At 28.6% G+C, this 23779-nt stretch overlaps 1 long non-coding RNA gene across 1 annotated transcript; it reads right to left on the bottom strand.

The window, feature by feature from the left end:
* Window positions 1-3506: 3506 nt before the first annotated feature.
* On the bottom strand, window positions 3507-7536 carry LOC133777874 (uncharacterized). Its single transcript, XR_009868895.1, has 4 exons — window positions 7115-7536; window positions 6147-6243; window positions 5386-5464; window positions 3507-4133 (listed from the first exon to the last, which is right to left on the bottom strand). It is a non-coding gene; the product is annotated as an uncharacterized LOC133777874 (long non-coding RNA).
* Between the last annotated feature and the right edge of the window lie 16243 nt (window positions 7537-23779).

Below are 23779 nucleotides of genomic sequence, written 5' to 3'. Positions count from 1 at the left end.
GCTTGAACCTGTCTCATGTTGCCTTGGAATTTGATTGCCTACAAGTTATTCAAGCCATCAATAATAAGAGACTTTATAACTCTTATTTTGGCTCAATTATTAGGGATATCATTGTAATGTGTGACCGTTTTGTTGTCATCTCTTTCAGATTTTGTGCTAGACTTACTAATAATGCTGCTCAATCTCTAGCCAAGTTAGCATTATCTATGGATAACCAGATGAATTGGTGGATTGGGTCCTTATTGTATAAAATCTCTTATTGAGGTTGATGCCTTTATGCAATGATATCCCCTTGGTACTCTTTTTTCCTCTTGAGATTTTCCCACTGGGTTTGCTCTTGGGGGTATTAATGAGGCTAAATTTTCTTAAAAAATAATTATAATCCTATTGGTTAGACTTAATGATGGTGTCTACACTATAAAATGGGTCATTTATAGTTGTAAAGCCTTGAATACACTTTCAACTCTCTCTCTAACCCTTTTTATCTTTAACTTTCTAAGAACACTCATTTTCTCCAAGAAACTAACCAAGAATTGCTTGACTTGTGTGAGTTTCAAAGGCTTGGAATAGAGATTTTTTACAGCGATACTCCTCGTGTATAAGCCTTTTGATGTTCCCTCAAGTTTGAAGACTAAGTTGTTCAATTCAAAGCTTGTATATCTCTACAACCATAACTATTTGAGATAAACTATTTTGATTTTGATTTTAAGTTTCCCATTATATTTTGTGATTTTATCTTTGATAGTTCTATTATATTGTATGTGAGGATTCCATTTATCTAGAAGGTGTATTTTCACTCTCCATTTTTATCATGTTTTAGACTTTGCTTTACTCTTTGAATTTTCAAGATTTGTCTTCATATTATGCATGTGATTCTTGATTAGTCTCTAGGGTTTGTATTATTGAATTTATTTATATTATTCATTGTTGATTTAGTGAATGTAAGCCATAAATTCCAAACAAAGAGGTCATGACTGAAGCAGGAGTCTTAATAAATTGGGAAGAGCAAGCGTTATTACCTAAAAGAAAACCCTCAAGATCAGAAGCCTTAAATGTGCTCAAAACTGATTTTATCTGTTCAATTTGATGGTAAGGGGCACTAAATGCTGAAGATAAGAAAAGGTTGGGGTAGAGTAGGGAAAGTTGCAACTAGAGAAAGGGTAGTCACGGGAGGGGAAGATATAGGAGGCGATGAATGTGGGTTAGAGATGGGGGGAGTTTTGGGAGGGTTGGAGGTCACAGGGACACCAGTAGAAGTGATGGAAGACTCGAACTCAGAATCCATAGATGGTGGTCACGTATGGCTCTTGATACCAAATTTGAAATACTAAAAAAAAAAAAGGAAAAGGTAAAATGACTAAAACCTTGTGTATTGTATTTTATCCTCCACCGTTTACAATGAAAACAATACTCAATACTTATTTATACACCTTAGTGAAATATTCTAGAGATAAGTTTTGTTACACCAACTCTACAATCAAGGGCACAAATCATGAGGGAATACAAAAAGTTGTAACAGAATGGTTGTTGCAGTATACAATAGAGCACAATACATATCTTATCCTTATGGACAATCAACAATTGATGTACAATACATATCCTATCCTTATGGACAATCAACAATTGATGTGTAATTCATATAATCACCTTCTTCAATAGATCGAACCAATTATTGGTTTTGGTAATCTCATGTATGTATGTTGCATACCGATCTACATGCTCATGATTGCACGAGCTCGTCTAGAGGGTTTATTTTTAATCATGCAAATTCAACCTTGTCGATTCATAATCCAACTCATAGTGGTTGGATTAGTGTTGATCAATAGTCTTGTTGAGTTGGTTTATGTACTCTTCCATGTCTAGAGCTATATATTACTACTACAAAAACGAGCTTTCCCGACTGTTTTAAACTGTCGCTGTTGAGCAATAATGACAGTCGACTAATTATCGTATTTGCCTATGCCGGCGTAAGGGTAGCTACGCCGACAGTTAAACACTGTCGTCGTTGCTGGCAACGCCGATAGTTAATAAGTGTCGTCGTTGCTAGCTACGCCGACAGTTAATAGGTGTTGTCATTGCTGGCAACACCGACAGTTAATAGGTGTCGTCGTTGCTGGCAACGCCGACTATTATTAGGTATCGTCGTTGCTAAAAACGCTGACAATTATTAAGTGCCGCTGTAACATTAAATTTATATGTATAAATAATAATTTTTCGATATATGTTTTTTAAAACTTTTAATTATATTTTTAATAATTGAAGTTTGATATAAATTTAAATAAAAAAATTACTCACATATTACCATAACTTGTAAAAAAATTATATTTATCATAATAAAAATTCATATACATACAACATTTATTCATACAATTGAAATGTAAATAATACATCAAATCCTCATGAGACTAAATAATTCTCAATAAAAATTCAATATAATATTATAAATCCATAAACTTCAAAATATATAATACAACAAATCTCAACAAGGAAACTTAATTCTCTTCTCCAAATCATTGCAAACTCAATCATATTTCTTTTCTCAATATTCTTCCTAATAAATCTAGGTATCTGTTGATCCCAAAAGAGGGTGTTTTAATATTTAAACTCACAAGTGTACGAATCGTTTCGGAATATAATGTTCATGTAAGTACGAGGTCGAACCCATGTGAGTTGACTAACATCAAAAGAAACTATTTCAAACAAATCAAGAATATTCTAACCTAGTTCCAAATATTTGATGAGATTTTGTTTTAGAAAAATAAAAGACAAGTAATAAAAAGATTTAAGATTAAATAAAAAAATGGCTTTCAAATGATATATGTAAAATAAGATTATTAAGATGTTAGAATCCACAAAATGCAAATTCAATAGTATTTATAAGTATATTGATTCCCAAGTTTAGATATAGTTGAAATAAATCACACTATATTTTTTTAAGATACATTTTCTATTCAATCACAAGTTACTTTAAAAAAGCTAGGATTTTTCTTCACTTATAAAAGATATCATTTCTAAGCATTAGTTGTGATACAACCTAATGAAACTACAAGAAATCAAAGAGATTATGTTTAGGCAAAATATGATACTTATGCTCTAAGAATTAGATGTGAACAATTTAATGAAAAACATTTAATCAAAGAATATCATATTTTTGCATAATGAAGAACTAAGTGTAATATGCTTTAACACTTAATAATATATGAAAAATGCATATCTTTGATAGAAAAATCCATAAACAATGTTACACAAATGGAAAATCAACATACAACAAAAAATACTGTCTAGTTACATTTTGCTTAATCATCATCTTAATAACCTTTGAAAAAAATTAGAAACTCATAACTAGATTGAAATAAAAATGACAAAATAACATACTTGACATGCTCTTCAAAAGATAAAAATGATAGATAGAAAATAGTGAAAAAAAGAGAAAAATATGGAGTGTAGAAGATGTTGAAAAAAAGATAAAGAAAAAGAGCTCCCCAAGACTATTTATAGGCAAAATATAGAGATTAAATTAATCAAATTAAAATAAATAAATAGATTAATTTAATTGTGTTGGGAAGTGGTAGAATAAATAAAGTATGTATAAGAGTATTGGAAAGATGAAATGTTTGGTTAGGTAAAATATTAGTGAAAAGGTAGGGTAAAAAAAATGAATTAAGAATGTTTATTTAGGTAAAAAAAATATTGGGAATAAAAATGTGGTTTTTGGCCTTTTGGCAGCTTGGTTGTCTTGGCATGGGAGCGTTGGGCCTTGGAGGGAAATTGGGCCACGACGGGTGGGCTGGCAACAGCTGAATGAATGTTGGGCCATGGGCCGCTGGGTGATGTGGTGCATCATGTAATGGCTGGTTTGTTGATGAAGAGCCAGGCGTTGGGGATGCTGAGTGTTGAGGAGAATGGGACAGGTGGCGTGATTTGCTGAAGGAGCTGGGAATTGCTGAATTGTGAGGTGCTGGTAGCACTTAATTTATGCAGCTGATGGATAGGCCAACTGGAGAGGAGATTGTTGGAGGAGCTGTTGGGCTTGGGCCCAAATGACGCTTTTTATAAATGCCAACTCTTTGTCATGCTTTCTTGAAAATGTCATATTGTCTTCATTTTTCTTTCTTTTTAAGAGCATACATTCCCTACAAAATAAATATAAAATAAATCATAATACAATATTTTCAACTATAAAATAAATCAATTTAATTATTTGAAAATATTAATTATAACTTAATTTATATTTTCATTTAAGTTCAATAATACAACATTTTTTTACCACTAACTTAACAATAATAATTCAAATAATTAACTACAACATTTTACAACAAAATACTTATAAAAACACACAAAAATATATAAAATCATGATAAGACTACTAAATTTAAAATTACTTAAAAACTTAATAAATTAATTAAAAACTCAAGAATTAAGCAACAGTTAGCACATAAAAAGTGATAAAATAACTCTATTTTGTAGAGTTATCAGCATCCACCTTAAAAGTCAGTTCTATAGTATTCCTTGCACAAATGAATTAAAGACTTCAAATTATAATTAAATAGTATATCTTACCATAATATATTAACGAATGAATGAGAGAACCAACCATATAAATATGTAAAATTAGTTGATTAATCCCTCTTAGAGATTATTAAACAAAAACTAACCTTGTAAGAATGTCGACAAAGTTTGAGATGGTTGAGAGACCAATGATGTTGTGAATTACAGTATAACAAAATTCCCAATTTAATCATCATAAGGATTTCAGAAAGAAAAAAAAAACTTATTATGGGTATTTATGATACTTTGTATGCCTTTAAAAAGATAAGAGCACAATAAGTCCTATAATCACCAACATAATAAGCATACTCATTATTTTAACATCAGCAAAAAAAAAAAAATGAAACCATAAATATAATTAACCATAATAATACTAGAAAGAAATATCCAAACAGAATACATTTATATATAGATATATATATATACTAAAATCAATGAATGTAAAAAATGAATCACAAAAAAGAACTTAATTACAATAGTACACATATATACTCTAAATCTGAATAAACCTAACAAAATCAAAGGCAAAGTATCGAACAGAAAATATTTACATAATTTTCCACTTTCACCATATTACTCAATAAACACCACAGATAAATTAGGTGAGTCATCCTGGGTACGGAGAAGATTTAATCTACATATCAACTGTGACAAAGCCAATGCTCAAAAGCAAACCATGAACTAAAATTTTAAGAGTTGCTGTACAAAACCTGATTCAGTATGAGACAACACTTTGAACAATACTCTTTTATTATTTCCTCAATTCCCACTTCTAATAAAAGGTTGCAAAATAAAGATATAAAAAGTGGAGAGAGAATTAAGGATGTGAGATAGTACCTTGCCTACTAACTTAGAAAGGAATAAACAATCCAATTGTTTTGTAGTCACCTGCCTATTATATAGTAGTCACCTGCTTCTTCATATATGGACATATATTATACAGTAGTCAATAAACAATCAAATTGTTCTACGTCAGTCATATATGAAAGCTCTCATGTCAAACTAGGCATGAGTTATAATTCTAAAATGCAACATCTATGACTGCTAACACACCCAAGGATAAAACATTAAGCAAGTAGGTCAAAGTGCAAGCACATGACTGAAGCTGTCAGAGCATGAACAAGAGTGTTTAACCGTTTAAGCATAAATTGCCTTTTATGTATTCCCTATCTTGACATGATTGTACAAAATTGCATTTTATGCATTCCCTATCTTGTTGTCTGTACATGAGCAGGAGGGTTTAATGGCTTGCCCAGAAATATTATTTCATTCTTTGTGCTTCTGCATTTAACATGATTGTGCAAAATTACATTTTAGTATTCCTTATCATTTCTAATGAAAAAACAAAAACAGTGATCAAACCTACATACCACCAAAGTTTTTATATAAAACTAGAACATTGATCTGAAATTCTGTATAAATCAAATATCAGATATTAGATACTAATATTAATACCAAAAAACTAAATTGTCTTTTTCATTTATCAGCAAAAAAAAAAAAATTGTGTTAGATCTAAAACTTACCATCTTTAGGTTCACATAGCATTATATTATATTAATTAAACATAGCAAAAGAACATCCCATATTTGATTCAATACCTTGCATGCAATTGAGATAATCGAGGCCAATCTTCATCATCGTTCGTGGTAGAGCTCTTTAAAGATTGCAAATTATTAGATACTTGTCCAGGTTTACCTTAAAATAGGAAGCTATGTCAACATCCAACTCATTTTTATAAGGAAACTCAACAGAAATGCAGAGTGAAAGTTATATAAGCAGTAACATAGCCCATCATAGAGTTGGAGACAGAGAACGTACAAAAAGAACAAATAATGACAACAAGTACCAATCATTTACAATCTTCCTTATAAAAAATAACAATGGTAGAAGGAGCTCATCAAAGAGCGCAGACTATTTTGAAAAAGAATATTGCAGAACATATGTATACACGTAATTTATTCTTCTGGTCTATAATTGTGTATTTAAAATTTGAAATTTTCTGACAGTCCAAACACATGACATTTAAAATACAAGAAATAGAAGTAGCAAGCATGACAAGAGTCTTCAAACATAATAAAATAAAAGCATTTCTAGTTACTTGAAAAGATAAACTAAATATTTATAAGTTCATTAAAGGAATATAGAAATGAGGGCCAGATCAATACAAAATTTGAACAAGAGATGCCCCAAACAAGTCCAAATTGAATTAAAAATGGAAGAACCAAAGTAATATCATTGACACTATAGTGAAGCAAGTGCAGCAAGAATAATTACACTAACTTTCTCTTAAAAATTAAACCTAGTTTTGTAATATAAACTTAAAACTATTTGTTTGCCTAAATTAATGAAAGTAGGCCAAAATCGTAATGAATACGAACATAGACATTGTTAATACATTAGTATAATAAAACAAGTTATATGACTAATTTACAAGCAACATCATAGAAAAGTGAATCAGAACATTACATTGATTTTGATTTCTATTTTTAAGCTTATATATACTGAAGCTCTTCTCATTCAATTGATATAATTTAAACACAAACTGACATGTCAAAGAAATATTTACCTCAAAGAAAAGTTCATTAACAACCTTTTTTGTCTGCATTGAAACCGAACTTGAACAAATCTACAAAGAAACAAATTAAAATCAGAAGAAAACAGAAAAACAAAACCTTGGTGCGTTCATGCCCTTCGTCGAAGTTTTTGTTGTCGTCTAATCCAATGCCATCGTCGTCAAAGTCGTTGCTATCGTTTGTAGAAGCCCATCGTCCAGTCACCGAGCCTCTAAGCAGACGTTCATCACGTTGCGGAGCCTCCCCGCTGTAGCCCGTCGTCGTGTCGCCGAGCCATCACTACGCCCCTCCGACCTCCCCATCAATCCACCTGCAAGAGTGAGAGTGATAGTGCCGTGAGGGAGAGGGAAAAAGAGTGAGCGGTGGGAGAACGTGAGGGAAAATGTTAGATTTAGGTTTGAGGGAAATGAATGGGTTTTGGGCTGGGCTTCTTACTGAGAAAAAAATTGGGATAAGTTGAAAATTAGCAATTTAACGAGCTCTTAACTAAAATTATCTCGAAAATATTTTTAGTTTAGTTCTATTCATTTTTATCACAAACAATTCCAAAAATACCATTGACCATATGGTTCTCTTCTAAAAATAGTATCCACATATTATAGGGGTATAATAGGTATATTGATTGAAATAGTGGGTATTATACTAAAACTTAAAAAATGTAGATAAAAAATAAAACGCTTACCTAAAAGTGGCTACTGGATCTAATTTCTACAAAAAAATTAGAAAATAATTGAGCCCTAACCTCCAAATCCGAAAAAAAATAAGTGAATGGGGACTAATTTTAATAAATACATCTTTATATAATTTAGTTTATTTTTTAAATTTTATAAATGTGTTAAAGAATAATATAGTTAATTTAATTTATAAATATGTTAAAGAATATTAAATTTAAATTTTGATATAAAAATTATTATAAATACAAAATTTAATAATATGAAAAATTTAGAAACAAAAATAAATCTAGTTTTTAATAAATACATAATTTTTATTATAAATATATATATTTACATAATTTACTTTATTTTTAAATTTATACTATTCATTAAATTTTTACAATATTTTTCCAATTAATAAAATAATTATTTTTTAACTAATACAAATTTTATAAATGTGTTAAAGAATAATATAGTTAATTTTATAAATATGTTAAAGAATAATAAATTTAAATTTTGATATAAAAATTATTATAAGTACAAAAGTTAATAATATAAAAAATTTAGAAACAAAAAAAATCTAGTTTTAAAAGTTTTTGATAAATATATAATTTTTATAAATATATATTTACATAATTTAGTCTATTTTTAAAATTATACAATTCATTAATTTTTTTACAATATTTTTCCAATTAATAAAACAACTCTATTTTAACTAATAAAAATTTTATAAATATGTGAAAGAATTATATAGTTAATTTTATAAATATGTTAAAGAATAATAAATTTAAATTTTGATATAAAAATTATTATAAATACAAAAGTTAATAATATGAAAAAATTAGAAAAAAATATATATAGTTTTAAAAGTTTTTAATAAACACATCATTTTATAAATATATATTTACATAATTTAGTTTATTTTTAAAATTATACTATTCATTAATTATAATTTTTTATTTGAATTTTGGCGACATTTTGTGACTGTCGGCATTGGACTTTTATTAACTGTCGGCGTTGGGGTCAATAGCGACAGTCAAAAGCAATGGTGACAGTTATTAGCTGTCGGCGTTAGTCTCTATGCCTACAGTTTTTAATTGTCGGCGTAGAGTCCCGCTAAGCAATTACGACAGTCAACAGAGTTGACTGTCGTGGTTGGGTATCGGGAAAACCCAGTTTTGTGGTAGTGTATGCTTGGACATGTGGTTCATTGTGTTGGGCACGGTGCCCTTAAAGCAATGAAAGTAGTTCGTTATTTATGAAATTTATAAAATAAATATTTATATATAATTAATGTTTATTATTATCGAATAATATTTAGATAAATATAAAAAAAATCCTAATTTATTAATGTAGCTATCTTGTATTGGTACGAGGTGATTAGGATGATAGAGATTGAATTACATAGTTCATAGTTTATATTAAAGTTATGGAATCTTTAATCAAACACTGTGAGTACGGTCCACTGGTATTATAAATACATGTGATCTAACCCCAGATCACTGGTGTAGTAGGACATCTTAGTGGAGGTGCTTTATACAATAAGATTGTATAAGACTCGACCAGATTTGCATTTAACTCTTTATTAAAATATCGTTTACCATAAAGAGTTATAATCATATTACTCGATGATCATATGCAAATCGATCTAAATCCTGAAGTTATCATGAATTCATGTTTGTGTTATTTGAATCTTTTGATTCACTCGTTAGGGCCTGTCAGAATGATCAGGTTAACGACTTTTGTTTTGGGGGCTCATTGATGTAGATGGTTGGAGGTATGATTTACAGATATGGAATCCAATCCTTCTTCATAAGATGATTGAATGATGGTTCCCTTAAGTGTTAATTCTGGAACTAAATAGTTTGAGACCTCTAATTTATAAGAAGTTGCCAGTGAATTAATAGTACTTAAGGATAAAAAGGTAATTAGAGGGGTAAAACGATAATTTCACCTAGCTCTAATAATGAACAAATTATTGAAGGATTGAATTGCATGAAGTGATTAAATCAATGGACACTTAATAAAGTACTCAGTAAATATAAGTCTATAATTACAAGAGTGAAATCTCATATTTTTAGTGGAATAACATTGTGATTAATAAATAATATTATTATACTAATGAGTTTGATTGGAGCTTGAAATTATTGGTTCATAGGTCCCCGAACCGACTCTATAAACATTGTACAAAGTAAGAGTAACAGTAGAACAAGTATGAGTATATTTGTCAAGAAAATTAGTTTTTGGGCGAATTCGTAATTATAAGATAATTATGGAACATATATTTATTATTTAAATAATTGTAATTTTCGTAATTATTAATTAATTAATATAATTAATTTTGAATTAATTATGTCATCTTATTTTAAATTAGTTTGAGAAATTAATTTAATATTTAAATTTAGATAACTAATTTGAAATAAATCAGATATATTATCTGGATTATTAGATTGATTTTGAATCAATTTAAATTCAATTAAATATATTTTGAATATATAATATCTATTTTAGTTGAATTAATTAAACAAAATAAATTGGAAAAGTATATCTTGTAATTTTTACTATCTTATTCTATCATTATAAATTAAAATTATTTTAATTAATAAAACCCTAGATGAATATTAATATATATATATTATATTTCTCTAAAAAATATATACAAATCGTGAAATTCAATCTGACTGTAAGAGAAAATTTTCTCAGGGCAAAAAATAAAAGGAGAAAAGAAATTGTTTTAACTATTCTCTTTACCTAAACCCTATTGATCTCATGTGTTGAGAATATTAATGGAGTCCTAGGTTGTCCTATTGAATCTCGATGTGCCCACACACATACTGTTATGATGATATTACGATCTGGAAGACTTTGGTGTGAGTATTGCGTGCTTGGATATAATGATCATTTATTATACAAAAAAATAGCAAAAACACTTGATAGACTTCAAGAGGTTAACATTAGTTTTCAACAAAATCTTCAAGTTCTATCTCATATTCATCTTAGTTTTCAACACCTATTCCCGACAACCACTCCAAAGCAAGATGGATCGTTCGATGTCCATTCGAGAGTGTCTCGGTCTTTATTCCCACTGCCGAAGAATCTAACCACATGACCGAGTGATACTTGGTGTCTATGCCAAGCATTATATCTTGAAGAAGTGGCAGCCATGGCTGAACCATGCTTATCTTCTTCGTGTTGCTACTGTAGCAACATAATGAATGGTCTGAATGATATTTTTGAAAGGGAAAATTATGGAATACACCGTATAAACAAAAAAAATATGAAATATACGGTAGTTTACATTTATACGGTTACTTATTTCATATTTACGGTAAATTATAATTTTTTATACAATATATTTTTTAATATAATTTTAAACCAAATAAAAATTATATTTAAAAGGAAAGTTCAGAATTCTTTCTCACCTTCTCTATGATATCACATTCTCAATTCTCTCTCTTACTTTACTCTTTCAATCTCTTCATCTTCCCCATTTCTCAATCAATTTTCTCCATATTTCTAACCTTTTGTAATCATTTATGGTGCTATGTTTGTAACTTTGAGCTCATTTATTTGACTTTTCCTGCTGCGAAGGGGACCTGAGGCAAGCCTAAGGAGGAGGACATTGATGGCTCCATAGTGTCTAAGGAGAAATAATTAAAACGAAAATTGTCTCTCTTTGTCTAAGGTAAAAATCTTTTTCAGTCATTTTCTTTGATCTTTCTCCTCTGAATCCTAGCGTTTATACCCACACCTATCAGCTATTATATATATATATAATGTTTCTTTTCTCTTTCTCCAGTTTGGTTGCCTTGAAAATGTAGAAAACTGAGGAATGGGTTTGAAATTTCTGTGATTGTTATAAAAAATTGGAATCTTGGAATTTCCATTGGCTCATTTGATTGGAACAGTCAAAGAGATTACTAGGTTCTATAATACTAAAAAAATTGTGAGATTTAAAAAAAAGATGACAAGGAATGATAACTGGGTTCAAAATTGTTTTTTTTTTAATTATGAATTACAACCTTGGCTGGAAAAAGTTTGGAGTTTTACTGCATAAAGATGAATTTGTTTTGAACTTGTTGAAGTGTTGTTGGTTATCAATAACCCTTTATTTTACACTGTTTTGCTCAACAGGTGGGGGTTGGAAATGGATCAAATTATGTCTCCAAAAGTGTTGAGGATGAAGGTTTGTGTAGTAGTAGTGGTGGTAGTAGCAAACATAATAATATGAATTATGTTGTCTGTAAAAGCATGTTACAAACCTATGTATTATGTTGTCTGTAAAAGCATGTTACATGTTTGTAACATGTAAATTCATAGTTGTCGTTGTTTGTAAAAGCTTGTTACAGGTTCGTAACATGTAAATTCATCGTTGCTGTAAAAGCTTGTTACAGGTTTGTAACACGTAAGTTCTCTATCATGTTTTTTTTTTTTTTTAAGTTGCAAGATAATGGTTTTGTTCTATACATACCAGGTTATATTTGTTTAGATGTTGTTAACTTGTGTTATGTTTTTGTAAAGATATGTTACATGGTTGTTAATGTCCTGGTCTGATTTTAAATTACTTATATATTAATAAATATTTACAATAAAATGGAGAAATTATGAGAAAGATGATTATAATAGTGTAACATTTTTTTTTATAAAAAGATTTCCTGTTTTACAATTTGTCTATGATTCTGTGGAGATCTATGACAAAATATATGATTTTGATAGATTGTTTTAGTGAGTTTCGAAAGTTCTATAAACTAATTATCTACTCTAGATGCAAGATATACCAAGAACAAAATAGAAGAACAAGATAACTTACCACAAAATAGATGTTTTAATTTTGTCGTGAAGTTATTTTTGTAGACACATCATTTTGGAAATTTCGCAATAGGTTGTAGTAGAAAAATTCTAATTTTGCCCAGACTTCATAAATTTGTAAGCTCTTGAATTAGTTTTTTATTTTTTTATGTTTTTTCAGATGCTTTTGTAGATTTTTGTAACAAGGAGGAAGACAACATGTTACAAGAATGGGCAGGGTTGTAATAGGTTAGGTTTGTGGGTTAGGGGTTACCGTATACATGATATTGGGTTTTGGGCTTCAGATTTACTGTATATTTGTAAGGAAATTGAAATATCGTAAATTTCAAATTTTTTTTGTTATTTACCGTAAATATGAAAATTTCCCTTTTTGAAATACCAAATTAAGCCCAAATTATTTTGAAATAAATATGGGCCCAATGTCTTTTCAAGAAATAAAGAGGCAGATATGGTTTTTTTGAAATACCAGGGACGTTAATATTAATTTTAGAAGTAAATGTTAGTCCAATATTATTTTTATGAAAAATATTGGCATGGTGGTATTTCTGAAATAAAATTTAAAAAATTGTGGTATCTTTGAAATACTTATTAAAATTAGAATTTTTTTTTTTTTAATAATGAGTTTGACTCATTGGATATTGAAGAAGTTGTGGAAGCTCAAACATCACGGATAAGAAGTTGAAGACTCATTTTGTAATAGATTAGATTTATTTTTAATGAGTTGTAATTATCCTTAGAGACTCAGTCAAATTCCAACATGTCAAATTCCAATTGTGTTTTATTCTATGTTTATTGATATGATTGATAACATGTTCATGTATATAACATGTCATACATGAATCTCATACAATTTATATTTAAATCATACATCTTATTTTATTAGAAACATGTTTTAAATAGGATCAACATAATTGATTATTTATTTATGTTTAATGTGATTAAAAGGAAACACATAATTAATTAAGTTTAATAGTTAAACTTGGTAAGTCATACCTAATGAGCATTTGCTTTAAGTTAGGCTCATAAACTAAAATTAATAAGTGTGATTTATTAAAATGCATTAATTGTAACTTAGGTTCACTTAATAGTATTAGGGTCAATTTAAAATTGATTCAAAAGTTTAATGAACCTAGGCCCGATATGATTGGTAATTAAATCCATTTACATATCTAAAAGTAATTAGATTAATTTAAAAACACATTTTTATTCTAAAATAGTAAGTGAGAGAAGGTTGACATCTAAATGTGATCTATGGTCTCCATTATTAGTACATCACCGTGAGATATGGTTTGTTTCCTTCTCCCTAAGGAAGGTTTCTAGCCATATCAATATCTAGGTTGGATTCCTTCAAATATAGGATAAAGTGATGTATTTTAGGCTTGACCGACCCTAAGGTGACATTCTCTAAGTTAAGTCACGGATGCTGAAATAATGAGTTACACTTACATAGATGCAATTAAACTTTTGTAGTGGATAATTGTATCTTAACCAACCAAACTGTACCTTATTATTAAAAAAAGAAAATATGAGATATTTTAAGTTTTAAATATAAGGATGAGAATGTCTCATAAATAGTTTGAAATTAATCTGACCGACCCTAAGGCGACACAGTAATTGTCAAGTTGTTTTATCATTGAATAGTAATTATTACGTTTATGTGTTTTATATGTTGCATTCATGCATCACGTTTACTATCCTAAAATATTGATATATTTATATATATATATATTTGATTATACTAAGAATATTTAGTTTATTAAATTTCAACATTCATGATTTCTCTCAATAACCTTGTTATTGCATTACTCAACAAACAAAAATTAAATGGTAATAATTTCATTAGATGAAAATTGAACATTAATTTTGGTATTAATGTTAAAATTATAAGTTTTTCATAAAAGAGGACTGTCCTCAAGTGCCAGTTGCCACAAAAGCTCATGAAGAAAAGAGAAGTACCTAAATTGGATGTGATCTGATGACAAGGCTCGTTATTACTTACTCTTAGGCATGCATAATGTTTCTTATGAAGAAAGATGAGAAATAAGAATTGCATATTTTGATATGTGATTCTATACATGCTATGTTGGAGATAAATGGCGAAGGAAAGCCAATTATTTTTATTCATTCTCCATTATTGCAAAGGAAACAAAATGTAAATTTGATTTACTTGTTTTAAAGCCTTTTAGTTGGAGATGTTTTGTCATCTTGGATAGTTGATTCGGGAGCCACTAATCATGCTTATTATTCTATGTGAAAACTTAGTTCTATAAATGAGTTTGCTGAAGGCAATGTGACCATGGGAGTTGGCAGTGATGTCATTGTTTCAGTAAAGGAAATGAGAGCAATATGTTTAAATTTTAAAATATATTTATTGTTTTGAACAATAATTATATTTAAATCTTATTGAAATTTGATTTCTATATCTTTGTAGATTGGATAAAATTTTGATGTTTCTTTTATTAATAATAAGATTATTATTTAAGAAAATGATATCAATAAATTGTCGTAAAAACAATATGATGGATTATGTCTCTGAAAACCTAATGAACGATCGATAAATAAATTAGAATTATTTAAAGTAGCTAATCCTAGATTAAAAAAATGACATAAAGTTTCTCAAAATGATGATATGTATATTTGGCGTCTTAGGTTAGTACATATAAATCTTGATAAGGTAAGCTGGTTAGTAAATGATAGTCCTTTACGAGTGCTAACAGTTAACACTCTTCTTGTTTGTATATCCTATCTAGAAAGATAAATGACTAAGATACCTTTCTTTGTAAAGGACCAAAGATCCAAATAACAACTTCAGCTAATACATAGTGACGTCTGTTGTCTTTTCATTGTAGAAGCAAGAGGAGGTTATGAATACTCGTCACTTTTATTGACAATTATTCAAGATACGTATATTTATACTTAACGCAAAGGAAATCTAAAAATTTTAAGAAGTTCAAAGAATTCCAAACAGAAGCTGAAAAGCTGTTAGGGAAATCACTTGTAACACTTCGATCAGATCGAAGAGGTGGATACCTTGATTTGAATTCAAGGATCATCTGCTGGAAAATGGAATTCTATCCCAACTCACAGCACCTGGAACACCACTGTAGAATGGTGTTGCATAGAGGAGAAACATAACCTTAATAGATATGGTTAGGTCATTGTTAAGCTACTAATTGCTACCACTAACTTTATGTGGATATGCACTTCAAAGAGCGGTATATATTTTGAATGTAGTTCCATTAAAGTCTGTGAAAAGACATCTTTAGATTTGTGAAATGGCACTAAAGATACTTTATGCCATTTTCGTATATGGGGGTGTAACACTCGCATTTTTTTAGACAAAGACTAGGAAGTTGGACTAACAGTCTGAAGTTTGCATATTTGCTGGCTATGCTCCCTAAACAAAGGGAGGTTACTTTTATAGTCTTAGTAAGGAAATGATCTTTGCAACCTTTCTTAAACATGACTAAAGGACAAAATTTAAATCTCAACGTATATTTGTACTAGAGGAAATTGGATTCAAATAAGATTAGTTAATCTGTATCACCATGTGATATGCGACATCAAGAAACCACTGATTCTAGTCAGAATACTCAAGTGCCTTGTTGTAGTGGGAAGATTATAAGACAACATGTTCGCTATGAACATGAAACATAAGTTTTTAGTGTTAGATATGAACTAGGACAATCCATTTACTTTAGAAAAAGTAATGGATGATTTATACAATATGCCATGAACCAAGAAATGAAATCAATGTATCACAGAAATGCAAATGGATCTTCAAGAAGAAAAGAAGATGTATACTTGAAAGTACAAATTTTTTGAGACAGACTTGTGTTCTTATTCGAATCTATACACATTCTTTTATCTATTACCGCTTGTATTGGGCTATGAGATTTGACAAATGACTGTCAAGATAGCATTTAAGAATGACTACTATGGCAAGACCATGTATATGGTCAACCAAAAGGGTTCAAGGAAAATACAAAGAACAAAGGGTTTGTATGTTGCTAAGGTCCATCTAATGAACTAAAGCAAGAATCTAGGTCGTGGAATCTTTGATTTGATGAAATGGTGAAAACGTACAGTTTTGAATAGAACGTTGATGAATTGTGTGTTTATAAACACATCAAAGATGAGAAGGATGTTTCTACATTGATTATATTTTACTCACTATGAATGATGTAGAAATATTATCAAGTGTTAAAGAAATGACTAGCTGAGCAGTTCCAAATGAAAAATTAGGAAGGAGTAAGCTATGTTCTGGGCATCTAGATACTAAGGGCTCATTATAACAAAGCTCTGGCTTTGTCTCATGAATTTTATATTGATAAGGTGCACATGCATTTTAAGATGCAAAATTCCAAGGAGTACTATCCTAAGACACCTCGTGAGGAAAAGAATACGAGACAGATTCCCTACGCCTCAACTGTAGGCATTCTAATGTATGACATGTTGTATACAAGACCTGAAATTTGTTATGAAATAAAGATGATTAGTCATTATCAATCCAATCCAAGATTGGAGTAAAGCACATTCTCAATTATCCTAGGAGAACGAGAAATAATACATTTGTATACTCAAGTGTAAACTTGGATCCCACAGGATTCACTGATTCTAATTTTCAATCAGACAAAGATGGTTGAAGGTCGACATCGAGGTCAGTGCACCAAGTGACGTGACTCTCATGAAGATAACGTCAAAACAGAACCTTGTGGATTTGTTCACCAAAGACTTAATCTGCCAAGTCTTTTGAGGGTCTTGTACTTAGTATGAGGTTGAAGAAGATGCCTCATTTGCTTTAGGGCAAGTGGGAGATTGTTGGGCATGGTGCCCTTAAAGCAATGAAAGTAGTTCGTTACTTATGAAATTTATAAAAGACATATTTTTATATAATTAATGTTTATTATTATTGAATAATATTTAGATAAATATCAGAAAATTTCTAATTCATTAACGTAGCTATAATATTGTATTGGTACGAGAGGATTAAAATTATAGATAATGAATTAAATAGTCCAAGTTTATATTAAAGTTATGGAATCTTTAATCAAACACTGCTAGTACGGTCCACTAGTATTATAAATACATGTGATCTAGATCCGGATCATTGGTGTAGTAGGACATCTTAGTGGAGGTGCTTTATACAATAAGATTGTATTGGACTGGACCAGATATGTATTTAATTCTTTAATAAAATTTTGTTTACCATAAAGAGCTATAATCATATCACTCGATGATCATATGCAAATCGATCTAAATCCCGAAGTTATCATGAACTCCTGTTTATGTTATTTGGATCTTTTGATTCACTTGTTAGGGGCTGTTAGAATGATCAGGCCAACAACTTTTGTTTTGGGAGCTCATTGATGTAGATGGTTGGGGGCATGATTTATAGATATGGAATCCAAGCCTTCTTCATAAGAAGATTGAATAATGGTTCCCTTAAGTGTTAATTTTGGAACTGAACAGTTTGATGCCTCTAATTTATAAAAGGTTTATAAATTAACTGTTCGTTAGTGAATTAATATTACTTAAGGATAAATATGTAATTAGAGGAGTAAAACGGTAATTTCACCTAGCTCTAATTATGAACCAGTTATTGGAGGATTGAATTGCATGAAGTGATTCACTCAATGGACACTTAATAAAGTACTTAGTAAATAGTCTATAATTACGAGAGTGTAATCCCATATTTTTAGTGGAATAATATTGAGATTAATAAATAAGATTATTATATTCATGAGTTTAATTAATAATATAAATTTATTGGAGCTTGAAATTATAGGTCCATAGATCCCTGGATTGACTCTATAAACATTGTACAAGGTAAGAGTAGGAATAGAATAAGTATGAGTATATTTGTAAAGAAAATTAGTTTATAGGCAAATTCTTAATTATGAGTTAATTATGGAAAATATATTAATAATTTAATTAATTGTAATTTTTGTAATTATTAATTAATTCATTAAAATAGTTAGTTTTGAATTAATTATGTAATCTTATTTTAAATTAGTTTGAGAAATTAATTCAATATTTAAATTTAGATATCTGATTTGAAATAAATAAGATATCTTATATGGGTTGTTAGATTGATTTTGAATCAATTTAAATTCAATTAAATATATTTTGAATATATGAATAGATAATATCTATTTTAATTGAATTAATTAAATAAAATAAATTGAAAAAAGATATCTTGTAACTGTACAAGAATTATACACCAGTGACCAGTCACTGTCCCTGGACTGTGACTGGCGCAGACCAAGTGCCAAGGATACTATGGTAATTTTTCATGTCTATTTTATTATTGTAAATTAATTTTTTTTAATTAATAAAATCCTAGATGGCTATTATAAATATATATTATTATATTTCTCTAGAAAATATATACATACCGTAATATTTAGTCCGACTGAAAGAGAGAGTTTTCTCTGGGTGAAAAATAAATTGTTTTAACCCTTCTTTTTACCCAAACTTCATTAATCTCATGTGTTGAGAATATAAATGAAGTCCTAGATTATTCTATTGAATCTCTTAGTGTCTACACGTTCTATGGTCTTGAGATTACGATATAAAAGACTTTGGTGCGAGTCTTGCATGCTTAGATAAGATGATCGTATATTATACATGAAGATAACAATGAAACTTGAAAGACTTTAAGTGGTAAATATTATTCTATTATATTGATATATATAAATCATAGGATTGTATTATTTTATATACAAAATTTTTATAATTAACCGGCCATATATTGCATTCCTCTACACACTTGGGAGAAATATTTTCCAACACATTATACTATATCTTTTATTTGAGATATGGTTTGCTGTTAAATAATTATTCTGTTATAAAGTCCAGAGATCAATTTCTTCATCTTCGTTCTTTAATTTGCTCCAGCCTACTAAGAAAGGTTTCTTAGCTTATCTATTGATGAATACTAGAAGAAAAAGATCTTTGTTTTTTAATTTACTTAGTTAAATATTTTTAGTTAATTTTCTAATTATTTATAGTTTAATTTATTATTTAATTTAGTCTTCTAATTTTACCAAAATTTCGACAGCATGATGACTATAATCTAACATATTTTAAAATTTTAAAGCTTGCAAATGACATTCGGAATATTCCAAGAACATTCCCAATATACATATTATGGACCAAATTTAAACACTAATACACCATACACATAAACATATTAATAAAACTAAACTTTTCTACACATTCACATACATAATTTTTTTTTTGAAAAATCACATTTTTTACTACAAAAATTGTTCTTATCCCACTATTATAGCAGTTTTTTCTTTTTACAATTTAAGGTACATTTATGTTTATATTTTCAATTATTTTGTTACAATTTTTTAAATTATTAACATTTTTATGATATATTAATTACACATAATCAATTTAATTCAAAATATGATTTTTTTCAAGCTTTAATTAAAAAGGAAACTTGATCACTTTATTCCACGTTTTTCTCACAACCTATTTATTTACTTCCCTTTTTTGTTTCAGTACTATTTTTATTTCATTCTCTTTTGTTATAAGACAAGTTCTGTCATTGTATAGCAAACATTCTTTATATTAAATCAAGTTTTACAAAAATAAACTTATTGTTTTTTTATACAGTTGTGGAATTTTTACTTCAAGCCGGAGTGAGGCGTCACTTGGGAAGTTTACTTTTACGGCTGACCCGATGTCGTTGAGAATATATTAAATAAAAAACAAAAAACTCATATACTTATTCTATAATTTTTGTAAATAATTAATAAACTAATTTGTTTATGGATTATTATTGGTACTTATTATAAGCTGTTCCCACATAATATTGGTTTAAAAAAAAAAAATAAATAAACCACTTCATTTTTAAGACATGTAACTTCAATTTTTGTCAACATAAAATTATAAGATAAATCTTTGGTGCGGGTGTACAAAAACCAGTGCAACTTTTTTTCTTAAAAGTTATTGGTGGATAAGAATAGCGAGTAAGCATTATCATAAGCTTGTTTGTATTGTATCTCTTTTATTGTTTGTTGTTTCATTATTTTTTGCTTCTTCCAATAGGTAACAGGTCAATATCTTTTTTTTTTCTCTCTCTACTCTTCGACAACATTATTTTAATTTTTTCTTCTTTATTTTAATTTATATATTTTTAAAATTTAATCTTTTTTCTGTCATCCCTTTCTCTCTTCCATATTTATTTATGTCTGTAATTCATTTATCTTCAGACTCAAATGTCGTTTTTCTTTTAACATTTACAGTACTTTTGAGGAAATCTCAGTTTTTTTTTGGGTTTCTTATCATTTGAATTGAACTGGGTTTCGAATTTTTCTTAAACTTTTAGTTACTGTGCTTGGGAAATTGTTTATTTCAAGGAGTGAGTTTTTCATTTCAACCTCTACCGAATAAATTAATCATCTAAGAGAAAAAAAAAAGAAACATAGGAAAAATGGCAAAAGGTTGTGAAAATTAATTTCCTAAATATGTTGGATCTTAATGTTGATATCAACATCACAACCGATTCAACCAACAAGAAGATTGACAAGGGAGCTAAGATGATTATACAATGAAGTGGCTGAGAAACTTCAACATTTTATTTGTTTATTTATTTATTTTGAAATCAAGAGAAGCTTCAACATTTAAACATATGTAGAATCAAATGAGAAACTCATAAACTTCTATTTCTAAAAAACACTAGAAAAATCCTCATTCTCCAATTCTCTCAAATAAAGGAGATGATAAGATATGGTTAGATGTACAATAATTGAAGTGTTCCACAAAATTAGAACCATTGACTACAACTATAGCTTAAGTGATTATAATATCAAAGGTATATAAAACAGCCACACGCACCAGTACGAGCATTTAGTACGCCGGTACCACAGAATTACCCTAAAATTATAAACCAATTAGTCAATTTTCTGTTGTGTAGTCCTTTGTTTATTTATATGTGTAGTTTTTTTTTCAACATATATTTCTAAATCATGCTCAATAAATAATAAACCAATCAGGTTATACAATTATTTCAAAAATAATATGAACTGAACCACAAATGTTAATACTGACATGAAAATACAAATAAATCAATTTGTTTTTTTTTTCCGACATGTAACACGAGTAACTTCAATTTTTGTTGACATGAAATTATCACCTCATTAGTTAATCTTTAGTTATAAAAGACTATATAACGGAGTAGGGGATGAGTGAAACTGTTTTCAAATTTTTATTATAAATTTTGTAATTGATTTGAATACTAATAATGGTACATTTTATATATAGAAGGAATTAATATGTGATTTTCATTAATTATGCTTAATTGATTTTGTATACAATAGGTGAGAAGATAATTTGTCATTAGTATAAATATTAAAATGTGTCTTATTAATGTATATTGTTTATAATAGTTGCACGGTAATAAAAATGCCCAATTTTTTTATAAATACAACTCTATTATATTAACGTAACATAAAATTTTTTAAATAAAAGCATAATAATTAGAAAATATCGATCTGATTTTTTTAACCAAAATAAAAATCTAAATTTAAATAATTAAACTAGCAATAATATCTTTTTTTTTTTTATTTCTATTACATTTTTATTTTTTAACCAACAAAATAAATACAAATTAAAATTTTAAAAATTAAACTAACAACAATATCTTATATATTATTTATTTTTATTTCTATTACATTTTTTAGCTAACAAAATACATACAAATTAAAATTTTAAAAATTAAAAATATTACCTCAATAGGAGAGTATGTGGTGGTGGTGGTGGCCAATGGTTCTAGTGGTGGTGGTCAGTGGTTCTGGTGGTGGTGATGTCCAGTGGTGGTACAGATACAGAGGAGAGAGAGAATGTTAGAGAGAGAGAGAAATAAGAGAAATTAAAAACAAAAAAAATTGGAGAGAAAGATACCTTGAGAAGATAGAGGCTCATGTGTGGGAGGAAGAGGTGGTGGTGTTCGGTGACGACATGAAGTGGTGGTGGTGTTCGGTAACCAGAACAAAGCAAGAGAGTGAGAATGAGAGATAGAGAGAGCAAAATAATGAGAGAGAAAAATGTGGTGGTGGTCGGGGTTGCACAGGAGAGAGAGAGAAATTGGTGAAATGAGGAAGAAGATAAGAGGAAATGACTCTGATTTAATCGAGCCCCTTATTTGTTGTGATGGTTGTCGCTATTAATATGCATCACCGTCGTGGCTAATACCCCATAGAAAATTTGACTGCGAAAAATTTCCCCCAAAATTTTCATACGTTTATGACATATCTATACTTTAAGGGTCACATATCATTGCTAATATGCACCATGTCGCCCTAATAAATTTTAAAAATAAAAAAATATTAAAAATCAAATTAAAATATATGGTTTATATATTTAAGAATATTAAAAAAGACCATTACAATATTTCAATTATTTACAAATTTAGACATTTTTACTAGATTAACAAAAATAATTATTAAAATGAATTAATAAATTTATAACTAAAAATTTATAGAATATTAAAGGAAAAATATTTATTAATAAAGAAAAAAAATGAATAACTAATAGAAATATACATTTCTAAAATATTTGTTGGAGTGCCACCCGGGGTGTTCCGAGATCAACAATCGCACTAATCAACAATGTGTTTGTTCACTTTAGTTGTCAAAACACTGAGATCGGTCTCAATCATCGATCTCATCCAGATGTTGTAATTTATGAGAACTTTGACTAATTACGGGGTATTTTACATCTAATCAATGGTTTAGGCATTTCCAAAATATTTGCACTAATCAATAATGTTCTTATGAATTAAATTAGTAAATTTATTATAAGACATTTAAAAAATATTAATAAATTAATAAAATTTAATTATTTATTATGTATTAATAAATTTATAATTAAACAATTCTAAAATATATAGGAAAAAATATTTATTAATAAAATAAAAAATGAATAAATATGACCAAATTAATAAATAAAAGGGAAACAATAAACATAAAATTAAATATTAAATTATAATCTAAATATTAATCAACATTCATCTTCTTCTTCTTCTTCTTCTTCAACCCCAGCTTCAACTATACAGGAAAAATCTAAGCTCTTCAACTTCGACGGGGCTGCTGGGTGGATTTGTTTGCCGAATGCTGATCTGGACTCTTCGACGACTTTTCGGCAGACCTACTAGGTAGACTGGCTTATAGAACTGGGCTC

The sequence above is a fragment of the Humulus lupulus genome, chromosome 5 (genome assembly GCF_963169125.1).
Source record: "Humulus lupulus chromosome 5, drHumLupu1.1, whole genome shotgun sequence".
Taxonomy (NCBI): domain Eukaryota; kingdom Viridiplantae; phylum Streptophyta; class Magnoliopsida; order Rosales; family Cannabaceae; genus Humulus; species Humulus lupulus.
Note: the sequence above shows the minus strand (reverse complement) of the source record. Positions and strands in the feature narration are given on the sequence as shown.